General features: G+C 43.9%; 2 protein-coding genes across 2 annotated transcripts in view; one reads left to right on the top strand and one right to left on the bottom strand.

Annotated features, from left to right (window-relative positions):
• RTL4 (retrotransposon Gag like 4) overlaps window positions 1–7,695 on the bottom strand; it is a 352,755-nt gene extending 345,060 nt beyond the window's left edge. The window contains exon 1 of the mRNA XM_081793502.1: window positions 7,585–7,695. The gene's annotated coding sequence lies outside the window, so the exon portion shown is untranslated. The remainder of the gene's footprint in view (window positions 1–7,584) is intronic.
• A 1,043-nt stretch (window positions 7,696–8,738) lies between these two features.
• TRPC5 (transient receptor potential cation channel subfamily C member 5) overlaps window positions 8,739–25,140 on the top strand; it is a 271,580-nt gene continuing 255,178 nt past the window's right edge. The window contains exon 1 of the mRNA XM_081793501.1: window positions 8,739–8,809. The gene's annotated coding sequence lies outside the window, so the exon portion shown is untranslated. The remainder of the gene's footprint in view (window positions 8,810–25,140) is intronic.

Raw genomic sequence — 25,140 nt, forward strand, 5'->3', positions numbered from 1 at the left:
TCCCTGTCTCTCTCTCCTCCTCCCCCACTCATTCTCTCTCTCTCTCCTTCAAAAATAAATTTAAAAAAATATTTTAAAAAATTTTAAGAAAATCAATCAATGTTAATGTACCACATTGACAGAATGAAGGAAATCTACGTGATGATCTCTACTAATGAAAAAAGATCATGTGACAAAACTCAACACCCTTTCATAATAAAGAAAACACTTAAAAATTAGGAATAGAAAGTAATTTTGTCAACCTGATAAAAGAGCATTTGTGAAATACCCATATATAACATTATACTCAATTACAAATAATTGAAAGCTTTTCCTCTAAGATCAAAAATAAGACAAGGATGCCCACTTTTTCACTTCTATTCCATATTGGACCAAAATTTCCAGCCAGGACAATGTGGCAAGAAAAAGAAACATAAGGCATTCAAATTGGAAAGGAAGAAATAAAACTATCTCTACTTACAGATGGTATGATCTCATATAAAGAAAACATCCTAAAGAATGAACAAAACAACGATTAGAGCTAATGGACAAACTAGACAAAGTTGTAAGATCAACATGCACAAATCACTTATATTTCTATATATTAGGAATAAAACACCCATAAAGGAAATTAAGTAAACAATTTAACTTTTCAATAGTATTTAAAAGAGTAAAATACTTAGGAATAAACTTAACCAAGGACATACAAGACTTGCACACTGAAAACTATAAGACATTCCTGAAAGAAATTAAAGAAAACCTAAATAAGTGGAAAGACATTGTGTCTCAGATTAGAAGACAATATTGTTAAGATGGAAATACTCCTCAAAGTGATCTACAGATTCAGTGTAATCACAACTGAAATCCCACTGGCCTTTTTTGATGAAATGGAAATGTTGATCCTCAAATTTACATGGAGTTGGGAGACCCTGATTAGCCAGCTCAATCTTGAAAAGAAGAACAATGTTGGAAGCCTCACACTTCCTTATTTCAAAAATTCATACAAAGCTATAGTAATTAAAAGAGTGTGGTACTGGAACATGGATAGACAAATTAGACCAATTGGGATAGAAATGAGGGTCCAGAAATAAACCCAAACATCGATGGGCAAAATGATTTTTGATAAGGTGCCAAGACCATACAATGGGGAAGGAATAATTTTTTTCAAGAAGCAATGCTGAGACTAGATATCCACATGCAAAAAACAAAAAAACAAAAAAAAAAGAAAGAAAGAAAGCAGACTCTAATCTCACATCATAAACAAAAATTAACTCAAGATAAATCAAGACCTAAACATAAGAAATAAAAGCATAAAATGTTTGTAAGAAAACATCAAACTTTATCAAAGTTATAAATTTTTCCACATCAGAGGATACGACCGAGAAAGTAAAAAGACAACCTACAGAATGAGATAAAATATTTGCAAATCATATATTGGATTAGGGTCTAGTGTCCAGGATTTGTATATAAATAAATCCTACAACTAAACAACTAACAGACAACTCAATTTAAAAATGGTCAAAAGACTTAGATATTTTTCCACAAAATATAACATTGGCCAACAAGTACATGAAAAGATGTTCATGTAATTATTAGGAAATTCAAATCAAAACCCAAATAAGAAACCACTTAACACCCACTGGGATGGCTGTAATGTAAAAAAAATTTGGAAAATAACAATGTTAGCAAGGATGTGGGGAAATTGAAACATTATTGGTGGGACTATAAATGGTACAGCCACAGTGGAAAACAGTTTGGTGTTTCCTCAAACAGTTAAACATAGAATTACCATATGACCCAGCAATTCCACTCCTAGGTATATACAGATATTCAAATACTTGTGCGAAAATGTTCAGAACAGCATAATTCATTACAACTAAAAGGTGAAAACAATCCAAATGCTCTTCATCTGATGAACTGATGTAAACAAACTTTTCTATGAACTGAATGTGTCTCCTCCCCCCAAATTCATGTGTTGAGGCCATAATCCCCTATATGGTGGCTTTTGGGAGTAGGGCCTTTGAGAAATAATTAGGTTTGGATGAGGTCATGAGAATAGAGACCCCATAATGGGATTAGTGCCCTTATAAGAAGAGACCAAAAAGTGCGCTCTCTCTTTCTCTCTTTCTCTCTCTCTCTCTCTCTCTCTCTCTCATTCTCTTACACATAGTCCAGCTGCCATGTTAGGACACAGCAAGAAGGCAGCCATCTGCAAATCAGGAAAAGTGTGCTCAGCAGACATAGAATCTGCTGGCATCTTGATCTTGGAATTCCAACCTCAAGGCTGTGACAAATAAATATTTATTGTTTAAACCAGTCAATCTATGGTATTCTGTTACAACAGCCCAAACTAAGACAGTAATATCTCCATACAATGAAATGTCATTCAGTCATAAAAAGGAGTGAAGTACCAACACGTGCTAGAACACAAATAAACCTTGAAAACTTGCTAAGTGAACAAGGCAGATGAAACAGGTCACATTGTATGAGTCCCCTTATATGAAATATCTAGAATAGCTGGATCCCTAGAGACAGAAAACAAATTAATTGTTGTCAGTGGCTAGGGAAAGGAGGAATGGGGAATGACCGATTAAGGGTACAGGATCCCCTTTTGGGGTGAAGATGTTTTAGAACTAGCTTTAGATGAAGTTTGCACAACATATAAAGGTACTAGATGCCACTGAACTGTACATTTTTAAGATGGTTACTTTTATGTTATGTCTGTCCCCTGAAATAAAAAAAAAAGGCAGAAATGGAAAAGAAAGGAAATGAGCAATTACTGAGTTACTGCTACATACTAGACTCCATGCTAAGCTTACATATTATCCACTTAAATCCACTAAACAACTCTGAGCTATTATCCCCATTTGAGAGATGAGCAAACCAAGGTTCACATGACTTTGTTTTCACAACTAATAAGACACGGAGCTGGAATTAAGACCAAGGTCTGTTGACTCCAAAGCTTACACTCTCCAGCACAACCCACCCTCCAAAAACCTTCCATAGGTAGCCCCTCACTACTCTCTCCATGAGGGTCCATGTTATTGATCAAGAATACAACACAGCTCACCAGATACTCCTTCAAACCAGCCAACCCTCCAGAGAAAAATACTCAAATTAAACATTTCATTTTTGTACCAAGCCCTCCCTGAAAAAAAAAAATTGCCTATTCTTGAAAAGGCAGGAGAAACCAACTTTCTCTGTGCTACCCTGGCCTCCACAGATTTACAAGTCCTGACCTGCACCTGGGGTGATTTCAGGGGCCTCGGGAAGTCTTTACATGAAAGAAATATTTGTCCCATCATGTTTTCATTTTCCTGAGTAAGTATAGATAGAGGCTTTTGTTTTTGTTTTTGTCTTTGTTTTTGTTTTTGTTTTTGTTTTGACAATTGGGACAAAAAGGCTGAAGACAAAGGTACTCCTAAGAGAGAAAGCACTGGTATTTTGACTAGGGCAGATCATATAATTCCACAAGGGCAGATTTTAATAAGCGAAGAGGGTGGGGGCAGACAGGATAAAAACTAAACCTGCCCTTCCTGAGGCCACACAGGGAGTCAGTCACAAAGCAGCAAGACTTGATCGGGGTCTTGTTTCTGTCACTAACTATCAGGGAACTTCAGGGAAGGCCCAATGTTCTCTAAATGTTCTGTGATGGTGTAAATCCCGCTTTATAAACTAGCCCAGGGCCAGCTGCATTCGCATTCCTATTAATGGTAGGCACAGCAAAGTCCTTAGCCACTCCATAAAGTGTGGTTGTGTTTACACTTCTTTTATTAAGATTAATTGCTATTCGAGGCCTTATGCCTTGATTACAGGGATCCTGTTGTGGTAGAAGAATTGTTTTCAATTACTTACAGCCATTCATGGTCCCAATTCAGGCAAAACTTTTATTTAAATAAATAATTGGCCTTGGCCCGAGAACCATAATTCATGGACCTACAAAGTTTAAATGTGCCGATCGGGTGCTAGGTTTTCACAAGTGACATGTTGCTATCTACATATGCATGGTATTGGGCTAAATCTTATTCAAAGCAGGTGACACTGATGTAGGTGTGGCTCACCAGACACTCATTTTCAAGGCAGGAGCTTACTCAGCTGATTTTGGACAGATATTCCACACTTCCTCCTGCATTTTTCTTTGCTGAAATCCTGATCAGGATCCTACCACTCACATTAGTGTTGTTTGACTTCCTGGGGCAGAGATACTGCTGAATGTTAAAACCCACAATCAACACTCCAGAGTATTTGAAGAAGAGTCTCTTCTTCCATTCCATTCCTTTCCTTTGTCTTTGCCACTGTGGAGGATTTCTCTAACTTGCCGGTGGACTAGAAGCCCTTTCCTTTGTAAATAAAAAACTGTCCTTCAAACTGTTCAATCTGTCAAAGCCTTTGTGATGCTGTGGTCACTTTAATGCTGGATACATTCAATGTTGGATAAGGGTCATATAGAGAAAAGCCACAAACAATTCAATGGTAAAGGTATGGTGATTAGCAACACACAGAACAAACTCCCTAAGGCGGAACCTTAAAGAATAAGTCACTGTTTGAGGACAAAGGGGAAATAATAGGGAGAAAGCCAGGTTGGATTCAGTCCAGAAACTGGTTATCCAAGAAAATCTGTACCCCTTTTCCTTTGGGGACATAAAGGTCAATAGTTCCTTAGTATATTGAAGGCTGGAATTGTGCCTCACAGATCTTTGCTCCAGTCAGCTCCCTAGTATAGTGAGTGCTTGCTCACCAAAAGTTAGATGGTGATGGGGAGGTGGCAATGATTATAACAATGAGTGCAATCATTTGACAAAATGTATCAATCCATACGAACTTCTTTTCACGCTGTTTCCTCACAAAATCTCCCATATTTTCTGAGAGTCTTTTCCATATAAGATCTGGACACACCATGTGGGTAGAATTAAGGTAAAATATGGTCTGTGAAATACGGACACCACCGTCAATGGCCGTGGTACTTGATGGGGGGGTGCGGGAGGGGAGGAGAATTCTGCCCCCTAGGGGACATTTGACAATGTCTGGAGACATTTGGGGTTGTCACAAGGTGGGGGTGTTACTGGCATCTAGTGGACAGAGGCGAGAGATGCTGCTAAACATCCTGCAATCCCAGGACAGCCCCTCACCATCAGGAATCGTGTGGCCCAGGATGTCAGTACTGCCCAGGTTGAGAAACCCTGCGTAAAGGGGAAAAGAAAATGCCTTTACTCTCTGGGTTTCTCATAGCAATCTCACTTTGCCTCCAATATCACAACAAACTCTGGTCTGGTCTGTATGTCCCGCTTACCACTCTAGTCAAGGCTGTAGGCATAAAGAGAGTGCCTCAGAATGTTTAAGTCCCAATGGCATTTTGAAGTCATATCGGGATGGTGTTTCAACAGGCCAGGCCATGTGAGTAAACCTCGCCTAGCAGCCAGGTAAATCTACCTTAAATTACTCGAAATCGCTTCCATTTGGGACTTTGAACCACTTCTGCAGCTGTAGCCTCTGGTTGCAAACTGCCTGAGGAGAATTCAAAGAAACATTCTCAGCCACCAACTAGAAAACTTGAGTATTTCCATATTCACAGAGAGGATGAACCTCCCAGCCCCAAGGCTCACAAACAACCTAGGCCAGCTCAGGCTCCCGCCCAAGTCTGCTTCTCAATTGCATTAGGAGATCCCCCAGTAGGTTTGTCCTGGAATTGGTATAGTGATGCCTGACATTTGCATGGTGTGCTTTCAACTTTGGAGAGGATTTTCTTTTGTATGTCTTTGGTCTCCTGAAGAGGTTAGCAGGGTAGGGTGGGCACCAGAAGAAAATCTGGGTCTTATGCACAAATCCACCTGGAAAACACCACAACTCAAAAACACCCATAATCTCCATATGTTAAAGGCACCTGCACTATAGACAAGGCCTTTGAAGGAGAAGGCTCACAAGAAAAGGACTTTTCTTCTCTCCCTGTGTGTTGCTCCTGGTTATATCCTAGGCTTGGTTTAGAAGCCTCAGCTAAACTACCCTTTGGTCAGAGAAAGGGAGATGCCCCAAGGTCTTGTCCAGAGCCACATAACCTACTCACCCCTCTAGCCAAAAGAGGGACCCGCTCAATCGCAACATTGACCTCTTTTGTCTGGAAGGCTGTATGTACATTTGAGGTTGTTGGCCACGGTAAAACTCCCTTTGAAAGGGAGAAAGGCAGAAAGGTTTAAACACTTCAGGAAGTACATTAGGCCATGATGTAGATGAAAAAAAAAAATCACTCGATTCTGGAACCGTTCTGCCTCACCCTTGTCCCTCCTCGCTCACACAAACACACACCCTTCATCCCCCAGGCAATACTTTTCTCTGATGCCTTGCTCCCACACAAAGCTTCAGACTCTCCAGAATATTGGGCCACCTCAGGGTGAAGGAGACTGAGGACAACAGAAAAACTTGTCTTGCTGGGTGCCCCGAGGGACTTTCCCAGGGTAGCCTAGGAGAGTTGCTAGGGCTCACACTAGACATAACTACGCCAGCTTCAATGACAAGGCAATGCAACACTTGGCCATTTGGACCGGGCAGAAGGTTCTGGCTCTTTCTGGAGGTCGACTCGGGCTCACAGCGTGCGTGCAGGCGACAGCTGAAAGAACAGTGGAGCATTCTCTGAGCTCCGGATTACTGTGGGAATGGGTAGGGAAAAGGGTTTCAGGTACCAGCCCAGCGCTCAGAAAGGCAGAGCCTCGCACCCTCCTTTCCGAAGAAAGGTAGTGAAGGAGATAAAAGACAAAGCCGAGCTTTGGGGCTGTGCGGTCGGGCCACGACATGCTGCCAGCTAGTGGACCTGAGTGCCCGCAGGTTGCAGGTAGTAGTCGCAGTCTTGTGGTGGGGGTGGAGCATTTAGGCTGGTCCCGGTAAGGTTCAAGAGGGTCTGCGTTCTGGGCGCTAGAGTATAAGGTCAGAGATGGGGGGGTGGGGGTGGGGGGGCTGCCTCACGTGACACAAAGGCGCAAAGATCAAAGAGTCGCCCAAGTGTCCGGTGACGCTGCCCCCCCCCCCCCACAACACACACACATAGAAGCCACTGCCACCACTAAGCAACTTACTCCCTCATCCTACAATAGCACTATCCGTCCCCACTCACCACCCCGCTTCAATCTAGGCTGGTCTTGGCAGGACCGACCCTAAGGGTGAGAGGGACACCAATGGGGAAATTGGGCTAGCTCCCGGGCTGCCCGCACTGGGTTACACTAGACCCGTCAAGGACCGAAGCCAGCCCAGACGACCCCAGGTCAGCCCCTGGCGACTCAGGGTCCCACTGTCCGGCTGTCCACGGCCGCTAGCACACGCTCTCACTGGCTCAACTACCCTTCCCCCGGGACGACCCGTGGCTGCCAACGCAGCCCCACCAGCACCAGCACCGGGCCTGCGCTGGGAGGGGTGGGGGTGGGGGGGGGGGTCACTGTCCAAAGCAAGGGGTACTCAAGCCAAGGGGGCAAAAAAGAGACTCTGCAAGCCAACCGCCCCGAGGCGCTCCGGTCGCCTCTACCCGCGCCCGCGCTCGCCCCCCCCGCCCCAGTCTCTGCCACCACCCAGGGGAGGGGGAGGCCCGGGGAGAGCAAACGAACGAAACAGAAAATTCCGTACCGAGGGGGGAGAGATGAGGCGGTGGGACGGGGCAGCGGGGGCTGACTTGGGGCTGCGGCTGCGGCTTCCTTCCACCCCTGGCCACCGAGCTGCAGAGAAGGCAGTAGCTGCTGCCCCTGCAGGCTGCCCCGTCCTCCCTCTTTCCCTCCCCCTTCCCCGCCTCCCCCGCCCCGCCCCTCCCGCCCCTGCCGAGAGCTGGGGGTGTGTAAGGCCTTGGCCGGCCGGGGCTGGGGGAGGTGAGAGGTGCTTTAGCCATCCGCCGCTTTCTCCCCCTCCATACACACACACACACACACACACACACACATACACGCACACCCCTCAACCGCGACGGGTTCTCCGCAGCTCGCAGACACCCTAAGGGAGGGAGAAAGAGAGAACGGGAGCATAGGGAAGCCGGGAGCAGATAGAAGGGAGAAGGAAGAGCTCAGGGTTGGACATTTTTGGAGCTAGGGGTGGGGAGGAGAAAGGGAGCGTACCTCCTCGATTTTCCCCTCCCCACCCCTCTCTGCTTTTCTCTCCCCTTCGTTGTATAGCATTTTCCAGAAGCGGCAGCGGAAGGGGACAGAACCCTTTAGTCTAGAAAGATTTGGAGGGGTGGCCGGGTCTCCCGCCAGCCGCTACCTGGCAGCCGGAGCTGGGGTGTGCGTCTGTGCATGTCAGAGTGTAAATGCGGTTCTCTCTGTGTGCCTCGCTCTCCCTGTCTCGCTCTCCCTGTCTCTTCTCTCTTTCTCTCTCTCTCCCTCACACTCCCGTGCCGGCTCCCCTTGTCCGTTTCCCCGTGTCAGTTTCTTCCCCTGCTCCTGCTGTGCGGCTGGCGGCGTGAAGGGCGTGCGTGCCCTCGGAGCAGCCCAGGTGGGGTCAGACAGCGGGGAGAAGCGAGAGAGCACACGGCAGGGGGCGGGTGGCGCCAAGAGTTTGGGGGCGCTGACGGAGGCGGAAGGTGAGGAGGGCCGGCCGGCCACAGGGAAGTTTGGGGATAACTGAGGAGCGAAGGGAGAAAAACCAAGGTAGGACCGGCACTTGCGCCTCTCGCCGCACCCCGCCCCTTTCCCGGTGCTGCTCTGCCCACCGCTGGGCAGCCTCCAGGCCCGGGGCTGTCCCGGGCGGCTGCTGTTTGCGCGCCGCCGCCGGTCGGAGACCGAGTCCGGTAAGGCGGCCGCACCGCGCGACTTGGCTCGCGGACACCAGACGACGCAGATCCGAACAGACCGCTCGGCCCGGGGTAAGTCGACAGGCGGCCCTGTGCCCTGTGCTTCGCTGCAAGAGAGCACTGCCATAAGGGGTGGCGAGGTGCGGGTTAAGTGAGGGTGCTGCGATGCTGAGAGCTGGGAGGCGCTGGCTGGCTGGCTGGCTGTGGACTGGGGTAGTGGGGAGCAGAGCAACGCCAGCAACAGATTGTTTTGGGACACAGGAAGAGAGATGCGATGGGGGTATAGCTCTCAGGGGTGTTAGGACAAGGTGGCTCTTGGCAATGACCAAAACATCGTTTTCGTTCCGAATGCTCTCCTAAACCAGAGCTCTGCCCTACCCTCTGGACAGTGATCTGCTCCATCCCTGAGGAAGTATCCAGCTCCCTGGGGAGCCTGCTCCCAGGCTTCCTCAAAATCCTCCTGGGAGATGGGCATGGGAATAAGGACCCTGGCCCTTTTGCCAAAAGCCACTTTAAGATACAGAGAGCTGGGGTGAACTCATGAGAGTCCTTTTACCTTCTTTCTGTTTTATATCTTTCAAACTTAAGAAATGACCAGATTCATTTTTCTGGCTTCCTTAAAGGCACTAGGAAAGGCAAATGGGGGGGGGGGGGGAACATCAGTCAGATCTCTGCTCTAAAGGGAACACCCCCCTCCCTCCAAACACATATACTGACTTTATCATCCCCCCCCCCCCCAACACACACGGGTACTGAGCTGTATTTGCAAATCCTGGTATTTCTCCGTGGTCTCTAAGAATGTGGCTAGGAGAAGGGCTTTTTCCCCGCTGCCAACCTGTGTTTCTGTCCATGGTCAGATATGTGCTGATGGCTTAGTGGCTAGCAAGGTTATCACTCCCTCATGAAAAGCCTGAAGCCTAGAGACCAGTGTGGAAGACAGGATCTCTGAACTTTACCTGAGTTTGTTATATGAATACGAGAGACACAGACAAATCAATAATGTTCCCTTTAGAGATTGTGCATGTCAGTCCTCACTTCAAACAAGAAATAATTACTACATTGGTATGGCCCCCAGACCTTGTCTATTACCACGTATTTATCTTCATGGCATTTAACAAATATGGCAAGTTTGTATATCAGCATTCATGATTGCCTTTTGTTGGTCTAAGACTTTTTTTTTGTATTTTGGTACAGATGATTTATATCATGTCTCCTTTCCCATAGATTCTTAACGAGCTGACATATAAATGATGTCAAATGGTACCTTTCACTCACACTTTAACATCTACTTATTCTAACTCAAAAGGCATGAAAATACATTCACATAGTATCACATTGGTTTCAGAGCCAATATCTAGCCTGGAATAAAGGAAATCCACAGGGTCAAGAGGAGCTGCTTTTGCTCTGTTCGCAAGGTTGAAGGAAAAACTGAGTGCCACTTGAAATCTATCTATGTTTTGGTCTCTTGGATATGCTGCTTTCATGGAGTTTTACTATATATATATATATATATATATATATATATATATATATACACATACACACACACGGGGTGTGTGTGTGTGTGTGATGCTTTCCTAAAGTGGTATCACACACACACACACACACACGTGTGTGTGTGTGTGTGTGTGTGTGTGTGTGTGTGTGTGTATTTTTTCAAGGACCCGGATCAACCCCATGCAGTCGGGCTCTGTGCTGCTGTAGCAAAGAGGGGAATGTTTGAATTTGTGCTTCCAAAGCACCCAGGCTCTTCTGTTAAACTTTCTATTTATTACTATATTACCAGAATACAATGAATTACCTCCTTCCAATTCAGCAAATGAGAAAAACAGATTCTGCATTAAGTGAAACTGTTTACATTGCATTGGGCAATTTATCCTAATGCTCCCTGCCTAGAGCCTAGAGACAGAACAGAATGAGGAGTTCTCAAGTAGGATCTGAAAAGGTGCCCATGCTGTTACTTGTTTTAGGCAATCATAAGCAAATATCTTCTTAGATAGGTTAAAATTATACTTCTCCATAAATAGCAAAGACCAGGTTGCAGACAGGTAGGAAAGAACTGGCAGCTTCATACTTGGGGAAGAACTGAAAGTGTCTACAGGGATGCAGCCTAAGGAAGGTACAGGTCTCTGCTCTGTTCTTGGTGATGTGTATATCTGACTGCCACGGTGGGTCCTGATCCACAGTTACTCAAAGGACATGGAGGTGGGTAGTGCAGGGATACAGAACCGATGCAGTCCCTGGCTATGTTGACACAGGTTCCCTGCGTTTGGTGTATGCTCCAACATAGAAACCTGCACCAAATATCTGCCAACTATAAGAGCAACAGTCCTATGATTCCATGCTTTCTAGAATTAACTACCCGAATGACACACAGGACCATACGTGCTTAGAGAAGGGTGGGCCAAAAAATTAAAGATACGGTAGGAAAGAAGAGAAGAGGGTTAGGAGAGAACCCAAAGATGTTTTGAAACACATGGAAAGAAAACCATCCAGGTGTTTGCTTTCTTTTGCTCAGCTGAGAATGGAATTAGTCCAGAAAATTGATTCCGATGTGAAGCACGGTAAAACTGCCTATGACTTTCTTTGTAAACACTGAGTGAACAATGATAGAATTCCTTAGAACCAGATAATTGGGAGCACTGGAGTACATTTTCACTTTTACCATCCCATTTCACCCCTTAGCATATTAAATCCCAATCTACAAGCCGTTCAGGTGCTTAATTATCGAATGGATATTTCAAATGTGTCATGCTATTTCCTTCCAGCCTGCTTCCAAATATTCCAATTTGTTTCTTGCCGTGGCTCCACCACTGAAGGAGAGGGACCAAAACATTTCTGCCTGCTTTATTCCTTCCAAAGATGCTTGTTTTTAGCTAAGTACACTAAGCTGTTCAGAAGCCTCTAGTTAGCTGGTGCGGAATGAGAGGGGCAGGAACTTTCTCCCCAAAGCACCCTGTAGTCTAAACCAGCCCAACCTGGTCTGGTCATTTTCCAGGTTTTCAAGGAGGGGTATCACAAAGTTTGCATCCTTCTGGCAGAAATGATGCCTCATTCTAGGGAGAAATTGCAGCCATCTGTTGTAGATCAGGGCTAAGCTGAAGGTAGCCACTGAATCCAGAGCTTCATAGCCGAGATTTGTCATTCTTTCCAAAACTCACGGGAGCTTTCCTTCTGTTGATGGCTCTCTCAACTCCTTTGAGCACTGAGACCAACAGACCCATCCTGATTGCAAAGAATGAGGCCTGAATGATATGATGTGGTCTCCTAAACAAATGTGTGCAGCGTGCACAACTGAGCGATAGCAGATGATTTCAATAAATAAATAAAAGCTGGTGGGGCCAAGCAAAAAATTCACAGTTCACTGGGTCCGGGGAACTTTGCAAATTCCCAAGGTTTGGTTCGCCATCACTCATTGTGGAGTTACTACTCAAATGCTGGTAGCCAATGCAATTGCCCCAGCTTTTTCAAAAGCCCATAGTGGGAAATGAACAGGGATGGGAGCAGGAGCCAATGCTGTCATTTCACCTATGGAGAAATTGAGGCCCAGAGGGTGATAATGACTTGTCAAAATCACACAGGTGGCTAGCGACAGAGCCCCAACCAGAACCCAAGACTTCCTGCTAGGACTGAATAAATTCCCCAAAGCTCTCCGAAGATCTTTCCAGGAAGTCAAAGAGGAAACTAAAACCAAGTTTACCAAGATCACAACCCTCCACTTATGTGCCACGATTATGTTTACCATGTTTATTGCCATATCCTTGTGACTTGCCTTCTCACCCACCACGTGCCCCCAAGACACACACATGCACATGCACAGGCACAGACACACAGACACACAGACACACATACACACACACACACATTCACACACTTCCTGAGAAATTAAAACAAAAGCAGAAAAGACAAGGCAGATGGTTTTTATAGTAGAGTATGAGAAGAAGGAAGTTTTTCGGGGGGGGGGGGGTAGGGTGTTTTTCCTACCTCCATTCTTTAGCCTTGATACCTGGTTTCAATTAATCGCACTCCAGTTTTTTGCGGTTTTTTTCCCCCCACGATCTGTAAAATAGGCCAATGCAAACACGTCTGTTATAATCCAGAAGGATGATATGAAGAACTTCTACACTGTCGTGAGGCTATCACAAGGTTAGTAAGAAGAGGCTGGGATGGAGCAGGTTAGGGCCTTGCTACTCCAAGTGTGGTCCCCACACCAGTAGCACCACCATCCCCTGGGAGCTATTTTTTTAAATGTTTATTTATTTTTGAGAGGGAGAGACAGACAGAGCACGAGCAGGGGAGGGGCAGAGAGAGAGGGAGACACGGAATCTGAAGCAGGCTTCAGGCTCCGAGCTGTCAGCACAGAGCCCAACATGGGGCTCGAACTCATGAACTGTGAGATCATGACCTGAGCCCGAAGTCCAACACTTAACTGACTCAGCCACCCTGGTGCCCCGGGAGGTATTTATAAGTACAGAATCTTAAACTCTTCCTCGGACCTAATAAATTGGAATCTGATTTTTAAGAAGTTTCCCCAATGATTTGTTCAAATGTTAAGATTTGAGAGGCACTGGACTAGAGTTTATCCCAAAAAGCATCTGAAAGTCATTGGAAAATAAACCATTATCTACGGGGCACACAGGGACAATTCAAGTGACTTATCACTTTTTTAAAAAACTCTAAAATATAAACTTTCCCTAGGTCCACTTCTCCCATTATCCAGTGTAAAAGCCTTAAGTGTGGGCAAGAGAGTTGATTTAAGGGGAGTCAGACCATAGGACTGTTCTCCTTACCAGGAGGACTTGGACTTGGGGACTCACACAGACCTGAGTTCAATTCCTGATCCTGCCCACAAATAACTAGCTATGTAAACTCGTACAAAGTACTTTGTCTCCCCACCCCAGATTCCTCATCAGTATAAAGGGATTAATAATAGTACCTGCTGACCCTGAGTTGTTATGGAGATTAAATGAGACACTATGTGACATTGGCATATTGTGAACAATCAATACATGGAAAATATCATTATAATTAATATGACTTGGTCAATAATTTTAGTTTGCTAGTCAACTAGTCACTAGATGTGATGTCTTGGGTGCCTAGCCTCTATTCCTAATTGGCGTGAATCACACTGGGCTTTCCACAGACACCCAAAAGTAAAATAAATTTCAAAACAATGGGAGCCCCCAAACAAATATTATGCAGAAAGAATTAAAGGTTTTCCTGACAAAATCACTCCATAGAATAAGACTGAAGTCAGAAGTAGCCCTATTCTATATGGCATGTCTCAAAATTACAAAGGTAGAAAGTTAGTAGTGAGGCTCTTTCTGCACATTTGCAAATACATGCAGTAGGCAAACACATGCGCACACACACACACACACACACACACATACACATCCTTCAGTGAAGCAACTGTGAAAAAATCAAGCCTGAAATAGCATTTCAGGGGCAGAACTAAATATTGCCGGATTTTTTGCCCGATACCAATCTGTAAAATGGGTGAATAGTAACCCTTACTTCACAGGGTAGGTGTCAAATGGTTTGGGTTAAAAAAAAAACGATGTAGGGGCGCCTGGGTGGCTCAGTCGGTTGAGCGTCCGACTTCGCCTCAGGTCATGATCTCAACAGTCCGTGAGTTCGAGCCCCGCGTGGGGCCCTGTGCTGACAGCTCAGAGCCTAGAGCCTGCTTCTGATTCTGTGTCTCCCTCTCTCTCTGCCCCTCCCCCGCTCATGCTCTGTCTCTCTCCCTCTCAAAAATGAATAAATGTTAAATTTTTTTTTAATTAAATAAACGATGTAGGTCAAGGCATAGCAGAGAAACTCAAAAGAGAAACTTTTTACATCTGAGTCCACCAAAGGAACAAAAATATTATATATAAATCTCCACCTAAGCTACACTGATTTTTCCCCCAGAAAGTAATGACGTATTATTACATAATACCTTTCCTTATCAACACATCTTACAAAGGTCAGCTCAACAGCAACAGTTAACACTTAGAAGGTGCTACGTTATGTGGCGAGCATTTTACGTGCAGTATCTCATTTAAACCCACAGGACAACTGCATAAAATAGGTACATTATCATCTTTATTTTATGGACAATACCGAAGCTCAAAGGAAGCAAGTAACTTACTCATTTTAGACATAATGACTTAAGTAAACACTATCCCTATCACTATTTTACAGGTGAGAAGAATGAGAAATGCCTTACCTCCTCCCAGCCCACAATGTTCTCTACTGGCTCCATATTCTCACCTGTAAAATACGATAGATATAGCACCTATGAATTCCAAAAATTCTATACATTTTAATAAATTGCATACATTCCAATAAAACCACTAAGCACTTGATTCTCCAGAAACTTAATTCACTGGCATATACTACCTTTGGGTCCCAGACCTTTGGTGTGTTTGAGACCCACAGCTTCGATTCGAACTGGGGTTGCCCAACATCCATTGATTTTCAAGAGGATCCCATTAGTGGGTCATCAATAATCTTATAATAGACAATGTAAATCACTAATTTCTGGGATTTCTATGATCACCCTAAATTAACAATAGCAATTGCTGTTGATGATTGAACATCTTTGTATTAGTTCTCTATCGTGGCCATAACAACCACAAGTTTAGCAGTTTCAGACAATACAAATATATTATTGTTATAATTCTGCATGTCAGAAATTGGACATGGGCACCACTGGGCTAAAAATCAGCTGTCAGCAGGGCTGCATTTCCTTCTGGAGGCCCTAGGGGAGAATCCATTTTTTTGCTCATTCAGGCTGTTGGTATAATTCACTTCCTTGTGGTTGTGGGAGTGAAGTCCCAATTTCTTTGCTGTTTGTCAGTTGAAGGCCCCCCCACATTCCTTGATCCACTGCCCAATTCCTCCAACTTCAAAGCCAGTCAGGGCAGGTTGAGTGCCCCTCACACTTTGAATCTCTCCTACCTCTTCTTCCTTTGCATCTCTCTCTGACTATTCTGCCTTCTCCTGCTGCTCTCAAGAGCCCACGTGAGGGCACTGGGCCCACCTGGATAATCCAGGATAGTGTCCCTATTTGAAGGTCATCTAATTATCAACCTTAATTCCATCTGAAAAAAAAAATCCCTTTGACCATGTAACCTAACACATTCACAGGTTCTGGGGCTGTGGTGACATATTTAGAGGGCCATTATTCTGTCTACCACAATCTTCTATGTGCTGAGTGCTACAAATATGTTATCTTAAATAATCTTCACTACAGGCTCTATATAGCTATGCTCCCATTTAACAGATGAGGAGACAGGATCAGGCATGTTAAGTGGTATGCCCGGTATTGCACAGCTAGTAAATGGTGGAGGCAGGTTTGCAACATCCAGTTTCTTCCTACAGATCTTGCATTTCTCCCTTGGCCTACATTGTACTGTCTCCTCATTGTCAGAAAGCTCTTTTGGTTGTCATTTTTGTTTTCCTTGGTATTTTGGTCCGTTAAGCATTCAACTCTTGATCTCTGCTCAGGTCATGAACTCACGGTTCAGGGTTTGAGGCCCGCATTGGGGTGGCTCAGTCAGTTACACTTCCGACTTCAGCTCAGGTCTCGATCTGACGGTTCATGGGTTCAAGCCCGCATCAGGCTCTGTGCCGACAGCTCAGAGCCTGGAGCCTGCTTCGGATTCTGTGTCTCCCTCTCTCTCTGCCCCTCCTCCGCTCCTGCTCTGTCTCTGTCTCTCAAAAATGAATAAACATTAAAAAATGTTTAATGAAAATATATCAAAGGGTATTCAGTGAAGAAGCTTGCTTGCACTGTGTACCATCTACTTGGTTGCCACCCGTTCCTTATTTTTCTCCCCCTCAAGAACTTCTGAATGCAAATGCAAGAAACTATGAATTGATGTTCAGAAAGATCTTTACAGCATCACAAAATCTCTCAAACTACAGCTCAAATCTATCTTGTCTTTTTGCTGCATTCTCACTACAATGCAACTTTGGAAGAACTGACATCTGTTTAAGGGAGAGATCTTTGAGCCAATCAGTTATCCAAGCAACTGGTGACTATACCCAGTTTCTAAAATACAGCCCCCTTGGCCCCATGATGCTCCCCTTAATACTCGGTACGTTATATAACCCTAATGCTTCAATAATGTCGTATAGCCCTCACTGGGGAAAAAAAAACCATAGCAAATTCATGAAAGATAGCTAGTATTATTCCATGTAGTAATAAAGGGATCGTATGTTCAAATAAATAATCTCAATATCTTATTTATGAATAATCTTTGAAAAAGCGCCACAGCTTTCTATCTAATTCGCAGAAGAATGTGGAACTCTTCCATCCTTGTAAATATCAAAATAGACTACCATATAGTTGGGTAGCATGTTATGCACCAAAAGGTACAACACACACACACACACACACACACACACGCAAAAATTACAAGTTTAATTTTAAACAAAGAATTGTGTAAAACTGCTAACAAAATCAATACACCACAGTTTATTATTTTTGTTATCCCTGCTATGGACTTTGGTCTTTAGCTGTGGCTTAAGAACTGTTCCTTGCCAGCTTGTCAATTGCATGCAATGTATACTTCCTTCTAGTAGTAGCACAAAACAGAACATCTTATCATCTCTTTTTGTTTCTATCCTTTAAACCAGTGTTTTTCAAGTGTTGGCAATGATTCATTAATGTACTTTGAAATCAGATTAGCAGTTCACCACAACTATTTTTAAATTAAATTGATGAAAAGACAAAACTGTGAATCACGTATAGTAAGAGTAGACATTGTTTAATGACACTTTTGTTCAGTAACGTACATGTGTGTGTATATGTGTACCTGTGCACACGTTTGTGTGTATATTGGGTCCAATGTAAAATGTTTTTCTTGTGTGGGTTACCGTCAAAAAGTTTGATAAATATTACTTTGGATGACTGGAACCACTGAGCAGATGTTATAAACAGTCCTTATAAATAAATGAAATCTCTGCCTAAACATAAAACACCATGATCTTCCTGAACTATAAAGGCATTCCATCCTGTCCCTCGCCATTGTGGTCCCTAATCTGTGGCAACACCCAGAAAGCAGCAAGGATCTAAAACACAAACAAATAAGCTAAACTAAAAAAGATTCAGTAAAAAATGAGAATGCTTTCTCTCTTGGATGTAAGAACATCTGGAGATTTATAATATCTGCATTTGGAACTAAGCCTCCCAGTTGTCACTTCCCTTGCCATCTCTTAGATACAGTCACTCGGGGCCCTGGCCAGTGCTGAACATGGGCTAAAAGTCTGCAGCTTACATAAAATATTTCACCTCAAGATCCACCAGAGGACTTTATGCTATAGGCTGTGCTATCATCTTCACACAGCGGTCATCTCCAGAAACCTTTCCTAGATTAGTGCAGTTTAGTCTAATGATAACTTGCAAGCAATGAAGAAAGATTGACGGGAAGGTATGTTTGGGGATAAACAGAGGAAAAAGCTGATGACATGGTTTTCCTAAGATGTTGGTACTGCAGAGAAGAGGATTTTTACATTTTTGTAGGGTAATTATGCTAAGGAATAGAAAATGAGAACACTATTGGTAAAGAAAGAAAGAGGAGAGTGTGAAGGAGTAATTAAACAATCTCCAAGTGGTAACTGAGTCCCTACTGTCAAACATTTGACATATATTCATTACGTGTAGACTAGGTGGAAGGCACTGTGGGGTACGAACATGCACACCCGTCCTTTTCCCTCTAGGAACTCACAACAGGGTCAGGAGTGAGTAGATGATAGGAGCAGACATGACATCATGGTATGGCTGAGTAGAACACTGTGGTTTAATCCTTTCGTGGAGGTATATGCTTCCAGGAGACAGAGCTAGAAAGTTAGGTTGTGGTAAGAGTGTGGAGGGCCTGATATGTTGGGCTATGACTACATTTAATTCAGTGAATAAAAGGGAGATAGCAAATGATTTTGAGATGAGAAATGAAATAATGGTAGCAATGTTTGGAGATGATTATTCTGGAAACGGTCTACAGGAACGATTGGTGGAGGAGCAAGAAATAGAAGGCACGGCAGTTAGGAAGCAATTATAGAAATCTAGGGACGACGAGTAAGTAGCACTGTGGTTAAGTAAGGAAGCTAAGTCCAAACCCATTTTGGTGTGATTCTCACTCTGCCACTCTGAGCCTTAGTTTTCTCATCTATGAAAAGAAGATACTAAGAATACCTACTTCGTAATGCTATGCAGATGAAAATATAAAATATAAATATAAAACACTTAGCCCAGTGCCCAGCCATAGCAAACATTCATTACATGTTAACTGCTAGAGTTGTTATTATGGTTGTTGTTATAATGGACCTGAAAAGGATGGGGTGTAAAAGATAGCATAAGGGGACGGTAGATATACTATAGTGAATGACTGTATATGTGTGATGAAAGTAGTCAAAGATGACTGCAAGTTTTATCCAGGTGACAGAAGATGATGATGCCATAAGGACATGTGAAGGTGGGGTGAGATGGGAAGATGATGAGTTAAGATTTCAATATAGTATTAAGTTTGACGTCAGGCAAGGCATCCTCATGAAAACATCCATCAAAAACTTTGAGACGTGGGACTGCAGCTCAAGAGACAGGTTAGGAAATGAAATGAAAATTTGGGAAGTCATAGATATAGGTCTACAAAAATTATCTCTAAAAACGGATTTAAAAATCTCCAAGAGAGACAGTCAAAAGAAGGATAAAAGTGAATAAAGTAGAACTTTGTGGCCCATGTTTATTGGAGGGAGAGGAGCCAGAGAAAGAGTGATTGAAGGCAAAAGGGGACCTGTGTGAGACACTATGGAGAATTCACAAAAGAGAACATCCTATGCTCTGTGAACCTAAGATGTTTATAATCCAGTTGAAACAGTATGACTTATAGACTTGTGACAAAAGGTTTTGTAAAGTATGACATATGTAATGGTGAAATTCATTTTAAAAATATAAGCTCTCAATTCCAAAATATACCTTATCTTGTTGATGAGAGAAGTCAAGATGACTTCATGGGTGTTCTAGCTCTTGAGTGATGAATGGCATTTGGAGATATATGGGGGGGGGTGTCTTTCAGATGAAAGGAATTGTGTGGTCAAAGGTAAGGAGTTAGAAATGGACACATCACGTTTAAAGGAGAGAGAGAAGATCATTCTGGCAGGAATAAAGGGGAGGAGATTAGGAAAGGGGAGAGAGGAAATGTTTCAAATCAATCACATAGCTAATCTCAAATCCCCACTGAGGGGGATTTAAAATGTTCAGTCTCCTCTTGGCTTTAAAGCTGGATGTCTCATGTCACTTTTTTTCTGACATTAAACTAGATTCCCAGATTTCTCGGTTAAGTGACTGAGTGGACAGTGATGCTGTTAACAAGAATAAGGAAGTCTGGAGGAAAATAGCAGGTTAGCATTGGGGGGGTTGGGAGTGGGAGAGAGATGATGTATTAAGTTTGGAACATGTTGAAGTGAAGGTGCCAGTAGGACATCTAAGTTACAGATGTTAAATAGGCGATTCGATGTATAGGTGTAGGACTCGAAGGAGAAGTCTGAGCTGGAGATATAGATTAGGATGTCTATATCTAACCAATAATAACATGATGATAATGAATATTTTATTAACCTGTATTATGTTAACAACATGGTTCTGAGAATTTTCCAAATCATAAATCATTTAACCTTCACAACAACCCCATGAGGTCACACAAGTAGTATCTATTAGAGCCAGGATTTAAACCCAGGAAAGTAAACTCAGATGCCCATGCTCTGAGTTATTACATTAACAGCCAGTGTTAGTCATGGAAGTAGGACCAATTACTCTACCAGAGCAACAAAAAAAAAGAAAGAAAGAAAGAAAGAAAGAAAGAAAGAAAGAAAGAAGTCAACGATTGATCCCGGAAAATACCAATATTTGAAAGGTAGACGGGAGAAAAGAGACTCTCAGAAGAGACTAATGGATTTATAAAGGTAGAAGGAAAACTGGAAGTGAGTATTGCCTTCAAAATCATGGGAGGAGAAAAAGTGGGTTGTATCAACAGCATTAAGAGCTAATCCATTGGATTTGATATTCCAACAAGCCCTGAATAATGGCATGGTTAGAGCAGGAGTCAGCAAACCACAACCCATCACCTGTTTCTGTACAGACTGCAGGCTAAAAATGGTCTTCATGGTTTTAAATGCCTGAAAAAAACTCCGAAGAAGAAGTAGGATAGTTTATAGCATGTGAAGATTACAGGAACTGCAACTTCATTGTCCATAAATAAAGTTTTATTGAAACACAGTCACTCTCATTCATTTATATATTGTCATAGCTGCTTTCACACCACAAGAACAGAGCTGTGCAGTAGCACCAGGGACCATCTGGGATGCAAAGCCTAAAAGCTTCACTGCCTAGGCCTTTACAGAACAAGTCTGTGGGTAACTGAGTTAAAGTATGGGCTCTTATGTCAGATTGCCTCTGTTCAAATCCCAGCTCTATCACTCACTGGACCATGTAACCTTGAATAAGTCATTCAAAAGCTCTAACCACCCTTGTGGGTAAAATGGAGCTTACGATAGTACTTAGGTCAGAGGGTTGTTGTGAGAATCGAAGAAGACTGTTCATATAATGTGCCCAACACAGTGCCTGGTTCATAGTAAGAACTTAATAGATATTAGCTGCTGTTAATGTTCTGATGTGGTAGAAATGAGCCATGGAGACAGAAGCTCAACTGTGATGGGTGGCAAAAGGAACGGGAGACAAAAACGATACAAATGGAGACTGAATGAGAATTTTTATTATGGGTGGTGACACTCGAACACATTCAAGGGCTGATAAGGGGAGCATTGAGTGAAGACGATTAAGCATCTGAGAAACAAACGGAGGTAGGAGGTAGAGGACCAAGAGCAGAGGTGCAGAGATCAGTCTTAGAAAGGAATAGAAACACCTCCAAAAGTAAAATGAAATTGGATACAAATATAAGATTTGGCACGGAGTGGAGGAAGTTAACATCTCAAAGACTTTTCTCTGTGAGATACAGGACAAGCTTTTCTGTTGTGAGGCCGTCAGGGGGTGGGGGGTGGGGGGTGGGGAGGGCAACAAGATGGATCCCCATCTATGGGACTTTCGAAAGGAAGTCAACCCAAGAAATTAAAAAAAAAAAAAAAAACCAGAAGCGTGTAGGGGCGCCTGGGTGGCCTAGTCAGTGAAGCATCCAACTCTTGATCTCAGCTCAGGTCATGATCTCACAGTTTGTGAGTTCAAGCCCGACGTCGGGTTCTGCATTCATGGTGTGTGGAGCCTTCTTGGGATTGTGTCTCTCCTTCACTCTGCCCCTCACCCACTTGTGCTCTCTCTCTCCAAATACATAAAGAAACTTTTAAAAAATTAAAAAAAAAAAAGAAGCGGGCATAGAATAGCACCATGGGCTTGGCAGAGCTTAGAAGATGAGAACTTGATGGCACCAATCTGCACAGCCAATGTGACCTTCTCTACAGGTACTCAAAAGCCTGAGAGGAGAAACCTAAATGAAGGGTTGAGGTATTTCAGGACTTGAAAAAGTGTTGAAAGTCTCGGAAAATGCAATGTTAACCCTGGCAACCGCTTGATTCCACACCTGCCTGTCCTCGAAACCACCACCTTGTCATCAGACTCTGAAACGTGCTCATCTTTATCCTGTCTGGTGTGGTATCTAGTTTGTATGATGGCACAGCCTCCCTGACATTTCTGGATACCTTTCCCTGAAATCTCGTTGCAACATGATAACAGACAGACAATACACTGGAAAGGTCTGGAGAGGAACACAAACTCTTTTTTATGGACAGAGAATGACTTTTATGGACAGAGAATGATACTGCTGAAGGATGGGGGCTAGTGCTAGAGATGGATTGAGTGCCTAGCAAAACTCCATGAGCCCAGCAATAAAATCTCTTAATTTATGAGGTACAGGACACAAGCTTTATGGTGTCCCAGCACAGATCCAAATACAATGCTCTTACAGCTGGTGTGTTAGATTTGGTTCCCTTGAGACTCCAGAGGTAAAGTGATAAGGCTAACAGGTCAACTCCTGTCTGGGCAGACCAAAGGCAGAACAGGGACTGGGGAAAGGGATGTGTCTCCCTAGTTGCTTGAAGAGGCTGGAGACGGAAGAAACAAATGCTTTGGCTAACAGTCAAGGTGGCAAGGAAGAAATGGAACAACAGGTGCTCCCAAACAGGTGCCCGCTGAGCTCGCTGGTAATGTGCAGCTCAGCTCACGCAACAACAGGTTAGAGCTGAGGATGCTGCACACCCCACCTTCCTGCTGGTGAAAGAGGGTCTCCTGTAGGCATTTCCCCATCCTGGCCTGACCTTCTGACCTGGGACCCAGACAAGTGTGCATTCCCCTTGGAGGCTACCAGGCTCATCTGGTGAGCCTATTAAAATGATGCAGAGGACTGGTTTGCAATCAGACAGCACTGAGGAAAGCACATCCCAAAGCACTTTCTCATTCAGCATTTTACGCACTGCATTTCTAAACTGAGGATAAGAAGAGTACTGTCCTTATTGATATGTTGTGATGATTAAGTAACACTCCTTAGCACAGAGTCCGGCTTCTGATAAGCACTCATTGGCTTCCATCATTGTCATCATCATTATCTTCACCTAACATATAAAGACGCTGAAGCATGACCTTCCAACACAATTGGGCTTAGATCCTGGCTCTGCCACATAATCCTCCTGAGCCGGTTTCCTCATCCTAAGTTTAAACCAGACTTTCTGATCAAACAAAGTACTTTGTGTGAAAAAGTACACAGTGCAATCCAAATGCTTATTTTATATTTGAGAGAGCTTCACTGCATTTTATAGACAGGAACAGGGAACTGAGTGGTAAAGGGATTTACTCAACGAAGCAATGACAAACATGGAACGAGAAGCCAAGGTCCTCTACTCCCAACCCATAGCTCTCCCCACGTGTATTCTCTGGGAGCAGTTGGTCCTCTACCCAGAACAGAGGGTCTCCACTTGTCCCAGGAGTGGGGGCTCTGCTAATATGTGTACTTCTCTACTGCTCACCAGCCAGAAAGGCAGCAGCACTGACTGAGCCCCCTTCAGGCAGACATCAGGAGCAAGAACCTTACACACTTCTTTGCCCCTGAAATAGCTGAATACTATTTGAAAATAGACAGCTCTAGCTAAAATACGTTCCTTTCTCCGTAAGGAGACAGTGAAACGGGTCCGTTCACCCGACCTTGGTGTCTGAATCTCCATTAGGTGAGCATTGTTCCTTTAAGCCTGAGCCCTGGCTGAAAAGAGGAACTCTCTAGAACCTGCATACAATGCCCATTACCCAAGGATCAGTTATCAGTTCAATAGTAGGAATCAGATCTTCAGCTTTCTTTCTCTCTGGGAGGGGGAAAGGGAGATCTAAGGCATAGGTCACTGCTCAGGCCTCATGTACAGCTAAAGGGCACTAGAGATCGCAAAGAAAATATTGTAAATGGAGAGAGAGGTACAGGAGGGGTAGGCTGTTATAGCAGCTTATCTGTACCCTTTCTGGGAATGGAGGGACAGGAAAGACAAAGAGACATCCCTGGATTGTCAAAAAGAGCATGGGCTTGGAATAGAAAGTTCAGGGTTCCCACATTATAAGCAAATTTCTTAATCTCTCTAACCTTGGTTTTTTCATCTGTAAAATGGGATGATAATACTATCTACTTCACCAGGTTTTTAAGTAAGAAAAAAAAATGTGCGTGAACATACTTACAAATCCTTTCCTGGATATAAGGAATTACTAGGACTCTGGCAACTAAAGGGTCTGGGAAACTTTTCAAAGGAGGCTCAAGGTTTCAGTGACCTTGACAGTTAATAGGCAGGGGAGATGCACAGCGTTCCTCCCAGCCCTTCTACCGTTCAATGGAGCGTTTCATGCACCTGCCATGCTTCTTCTCTGAGTGCATCTCCCTCCCTATCTCTGGCAAAGGGGAAGAGTTTACCAGCTTTTCCTGGGGTCGGCAGTAGGTCTCAAGAGCTTTGATCTGAGAGAAGCGGAGGTGGACAGTGGGCAGAGGGAAGGCGCTTGAGGCTGCATGCCTTTCCCACCGGCCAGCCGCAACCTCCAGACAGACAAAACCCCTGGCACCGAGCTAAGGAGGCAGGAACAATTAGGACGACCTCTCAGGACATGGCTCCGGAGTCATTAAAGCAGTGACATAGTTGGTCTGCCAAATCTGAGATGGCAGACACACGTTCTAGCAATATGGCAAAACAGTTGTCTCGGCAAATAAATAAAGCAATATAAAAATAATTACAGGGGCTATTAGCGATTTTTTCTTCTCTCCTTTCCCCCCTCCCTGACACTACTGGGCTCAGAAGCCCCACAAGGGTGGGAGTCAGTGGAAGAGAGGCAACAAGGGAAGGAATGGCTAGGGTAAGGACCCTTTTTGGCCAGAGGTTGTCAAAAG

The sequence above is a fragment of the Panthera onca genome, chromosome X (genome assembly GCF_046562875.1).
Source record: "Panthera onca isolate mPanOnc1 chromosome X, mPanOnc1 haplotype 2, whole genome shotgun sequence".
Lineage (NCBI taxonomy): Eukaryota > Metazoa > Chordata > Mammalia > Carnivora > Felidae > Panthera > Panthera onca.